The sequence below is a fragment of the Rhinopithecus bieti genome, unplaced genomic scaffold (assembly GCF_001698545.2).
Source record: "Rhinopithecus bieti isolate Rb0 unplaced genomic scaffold, ASM169854v2 scaffold_39641, whole genome shotgun sequence".
Taxonomy (NCBI): Eukaryota; Metazoa; Chordata; class Mammalia; order Primates; family Cercopithecidae; genus Rhinopithecus; species Rhinopithecus bieti.
This window is the reverse complement of record NW_016816248.1, coordinates 69,063-74,362: the sequence shown is the minus strand read 5'-3', so window position 1 is coordinate 74,362 and position 5,300 is coordinate 69,063. Positions and strand designations below refer to the sequence as shown.

Genomic DNA, 5,300 nt, shown 5'->3' with positions numbered 1-5,300 from the left:
TCAGCTACATTTCTGCCGAACAAAGTTCACTTGCTTTGCTACCAACAAGAATCATTTGCACTAATATCTTAACTTCCACTTCTGAAGACTTTTAAAATGGCCTAGTCCATAGAAAGGCAAGGAAATGTTCAAAGTCTATAAAGTCAGTGCCCAGAGGGTTAGCTAGACCCACACTGTTCAATACTATAGCCACTAGTTACATATGGCCATTAGAAGTTTAATTAGGCCGGGCACGGTGGCTCATAGCTGTAATTCCAATACTTTGGAAGGTTGAGGCAGGCGGATCACCTGAGCTCAGGAGTTCGAGACCAGCCTGGCCAACATAGTGAAACCCTGTCTCTACTAAAAAAAACAAAAATCAGCCGGGTGTGGTGGCATGTGCCTATAATCCCAGCTACTCAGGAGGCTGAGGCAGGAAAATCATTGAATCTGGAAGACGGAGGTCTCAGTGAGCCGAGATCACGCCATTGTACTCCAGCCTAGGTGACAGAATGAGACTCTGTCTCAAAAAAAGTAAATAAAATAAAATAAAACAAAGTTACATTAATTAAAATCAAATAAAATGAAAACATTAGGCTCTGCAGATGCTGCCACAACTGGGCACCTCATCCTGCCAGCCATGGTCAACCCCATCGTGTTCTTCGACGTCACCGTCCAAGGTGAGACCTCGAGCTGCGTCTCCTTTGAGCTGCTTGCAGACAAGTTTCCAAAGACAGAAGAAAACTCTCGTCTTCTGAGCACTGGAGAGAAAGGATTTCGTTATAGAAGCTCCCGCTTTCACAGAATTATTCCAGGGTTTATGTGTCGGGGTGGTGACTTCACATGCCATAATAGCACTGGTGGCAAGTCCATCTACCGGGAGAAATTTGATGACAAGAACTTCATCCTGAAGCAGACAGGTCCTGGCATCTTATCCAGGGCAAATGCTGGACCCAGTACAAATGGTTCCCAGTTTTCACCTACACTGCAGTGACTGAGTGGTTGGGCAAGGTGAAAGAAGGCGTGATTATTGTGGAGGCCGTGGAGCGCGTTGGGTCCAGGAAAGGGAAGACCAGTAAGAAGATCGCTGTTGCTGACTGTGGGAAACCCTAATATGTTTGATTTGTGTTTGTCTTAACCAGCAGACCGTTCCTTCTGGAGCTCCAGAGAGCACCCCTCCACCCTATTTGCTTGCAGTATCCTACAGTCTTCGTACTGTCACTGCAGTTCCTTTTAGGTTCCATGTTTTCCTTATTCCCTTCCATGCCTAGCTGGATTGCAGAGTTAAGTTTATAATGATGAAATAAAAACTAACAATTTGTCAAAAAAGAAAATCAGTTCCTCAGTGACAGTAGCCACATTTCAAATGCTCAAAAGCCACTTGTGGCTAGTGGCTACCGTACCTTTCTGAGATTACAGAAAGTTCTACTGAACAGCACTGCATAAAATAGCCAATACTCCATTAAAAGGATACCCAGTAAGCTCTTCTGCCCATTTCCAAGTCTTTGATTATTTTTCCTGATGAAACAAAATAAGCAATGGCAATAATGACATGGAGTAGGGACTCTGAAAGAATAATGGCTAGTATTTATTGAGTACCAATGATATACCAGGCATTGGAACAGTTTACCTGAATTACCTAAGTGGGTTTTCACAATTTATGTATATTATCTAATCGAGTCCTCACAATAACTTGGCCCCATTTATTAGTTTAGGAGAGGCTCAAAGGGATTAAAGTAATTTGAGGCTTCATAATCTAGACATTATTTAATGAAGCCTCACAGTAACTACATTTATTAGTTGGTGACTCAGATACTCAAAGAGATTTAAATACTTTGCTCAAAACCATACAACTATTAAGTGGTTGAACTAGTATTTGATCTCACCTAGGGTACAGATAACAAATATAACTAAGAAAAAGACACATAGGAAACCTGACCTACCCAGGTCAACTTAAGCCACTTTTTCCCACTAGAGTATAGCATGGTGGTCTGGCTACTGCAGGAGAATGTGAGAAGTGTTAATCCCAGCCTTCTCTCTTTTAAAAAAATTATTATTTCCACAGGTTATTGAGGAACAGGTGGTAGTTGGTTACATGAGTAGGTTCTTTAGTAGTGATTTGCAAGATTTTGGTGCATCCATCACCCAAGTAGTATACACTGCACCCAATTTGTAGTCTTTTATCCCTTACCCACTTCCTGCCCTTTCCCCTTGAGTTCCCAAAGTCCATTGTCTCATTCTTATGCCTTCGCATCCTCATGGCTTAGCTCCCACTTATGAGTGAGAATATACGATGTTTGGTTTTTCATTTGAGTTACTTCACTTAGAATAATAGTCTCCAATCTCATCCAAGTTGCTGCAAATGCCATCAATTCATTCCTTTTTTATGGCTGACTAGTATCCCATTGGATATAGCACAGTTTCTTTATCCACACACTGATAGATGGGCATTTGGGTTGATTCCACATTTTTTGCAATTATGAATTGTCCAGCCTTCTCTTATGTCCAAGACTGTTGCTGAACGAACCCCAGGATATACTGTGTTCAACCGACCACATTGTAGCATTTACACCATTGTGGTATATTTCTCATGAAGTGTCTCTCTCTCCAATTAGACCTTGAATTACTCCAAGGTAGAATCAGAGAAAAACCCAGTGACTTATATCATACTGCCTAGTACATAGCTTTTCAGTAACGAATGTGATGGGTTCTGGACACACTACCCCAGTGTATGGGACCCTGGTACACTGAGTATCTTAAGCTGAAGAAAGCTGAGAAAACTGCAGAAGCCGGAAGCATTCTCTGATCTTGTCTTGCCCCTACTGTCCTGAAGCAGGTCATAAAACTCGTTGACCTTTCCTTGAAGTAGGTCATTTTCCTCCCTATACCCAGAGGAAAAGGATGCTCTTATTCTCAAAGACACAATGACACCCAGACGAATCTGAACAAACAGCGCTAAGTTCCCCCCCAATTTATTACCAGTAGACCACACCTTTTGTCCTCCCATCATACTTCTGCATGACTGTCCATAAAAATACACTTCTTCTCTTTCCTTTAGGTCTTCCTTTTTAAGGAAGCCTGTGTGATTAAAACAATAGGTGAAGTTGTACACTTTTCTCTTTTAATCTTTCTTTTGTTATCAGGAATCTCAGCCATGACTCTTGTAATGGCTGAGAAATCTTTTTCTCTGCTACATTTGCTAATAATACAATCTCTTCTATTTTTATATGCCTGCCCGCTGACATCATCCCATCTTCTCCCAAGTTGCCCCACACTAATATTAAAGAGTCACAGATGGCTGGTGTAATGGTTAAAAGTAAGTATCTTTTTTTTGTAACCCTAGGTTCATGGCTGAGGCCCCTATAACAAAAGGCAAATTAACAAGAAAAAAGCATACAGATTGATTTAAGTACTACACAACATGGGAGTCTGCATAAGGAAAGGAAGACCCAAAATAAACAGGTAAACATGCATTTTGGTGCTTATGTTTGATAAAGAGTAGACAGTTGTGGAGAAATATGATTGGACCAAAAGTGTGTGACCTAATGGTAATAAACTGGGAGAAAGTTAGTGAGACCTGTTTGTTCAGATTTTTCTCTACGTCATTGTGTTTTCAGAGATCAAGACACCAGGCGCGGTGGCTTACACCTGTAATCCCAGCACTTTGGGAGGTCAAGACAGGTGGATCACGAGACCAGCCTGGCAAATATGGTGAAACCCCGTCTCTACTAAAAATGCAAAACTTAGCCAGGAGTGGTGTCGCATGCCTGTACTCCCAACTACTTGGGAGGCTGAGGCAGGAGGATCACTTGAATCTGGGAGACAGAGGTTGCAGTGAGCTGAGATTGCACCACTGACTCCAGCCTGGGTGACAAAATGAGACTATCTTATGACTTGCTTCAGGGGTGAAGGGCGGGAGAAAAGTCAGAATGACTTTCCTAGGTTTTATAGTTTGTTTCAGCTTCAGGTAAGAAGGGTGAGGGAAAGGTGAGAGAGGCCCTTCTCCTACTGCTGTTTTCTCAAATGCCAAGGTGCTATATTTTGAGGTGGCATGTCCTGAACTTTATCACTGGACAATATGCTAGGTGTATAATCTTTGCTTCTACTACTGTTTTACTTCTGCAACTACTGGACAATATGGTAGCATCAAATGATGGACAGGCATCAAATAGACCATCTCCATCATCACAGGTCACAAAGCTGTGAGATTTGGAGGAAATTATTTAAGTTCTTAGGGCTTAGTTTTTGTAAGCTATGGACAAAAATCAAACCTATAAATTCTTCAATAATTGAAGAATTTAATGAGATAATATATGTAAAAAGCTTAATACAATGTCAGTTACATAGATCCAAGAGACACTATCTATTAATGTTGTTATTCTGAGTCAAATAATGGATATTATAATTTCATAATTTCTTTCAATATTTGTATTCATATAACTTTTTTTAAGGATAGATTGACATGAAAAACTTATTTTGAAGAGTTTTTAAAAAATGTAATAAAGGATAAGACAGTACTATCGTGACTATCCACCTTAACACATTCTCAGATGAATGTACACGTCTAAAACTGGCCCACACTGGCTATTTCAGTGGAAAACAAGACTGACCGATATCTGTGACATACCAGAAGCAACGTGATTACATGAGAATTCTGCTGAAAAACTGAGCTGAGTAATTTGTGGCTTAAAAACACCTGACTTTTTGAGCATTTTAACTTACGCTTTAACTTCTTTTTTTAATGAGGGCAATATGGAGATTTGCTTTGTTTGCTTTAACCAGAATGGAAATGACTTATTACTTTTTTCTCCATAGATGTCATGGTGCTGTTGCTTAGATGGAAGTGAAGGGGAGAGAAACAGGGCAGGAGATGAAATGAGAAGGCAATCAAATCAGCAGCTGAGCTTCAGGAAACTATTTCAAGTATTGAGCAAAGCAGTGGAAGAGACAGGAGGGGAGAAACATTCTTGGAAATTTGATAAGAGGGGGACGCTTGCCTCAGGAGGTAAATGCAAGAGTGCGTGTACAGTACTCGGCTTTCTCATACGCGCACATGGTTAGGCTGAGGATTTCCAGGGGCCTTTCTAAAATGAAGTAGTCTCCTGAAGCCGTTGGGCTGAAGCACAGATCCCCAACCCTTGAAACCTGAGCAGGCCGAGTGGCAGAGCCCAGGAATGAAATCCTAGCATGCTTATCAGCTGCACAACCTCACCCTTAGCAAATTCTGTGTTTGCTAAACACCTTGTTCTGTATATACAGCTCTGAAAGGGAATGCCCTCTCATTTTCAACATTCTGGGGCTAATGTTCTGCATCAGTCAGG

The 5,300-nt window shown here is 41.1% G+C and overlaps 1 pseudogene; it reads left to right on the top strand.

The window, feature by feature from the left end:
• The first annotated feature begins 619 nt into the window (after window positions 1-619).
• Window positions 620-1,092, top strand: LOC108516924 (peptidyl-prolyl cis-trans isomerase A pseudogene; annotated as a pseudogene).
• Window positions 1,093-5,300: the final 4,208 nt, after the last annotated feature.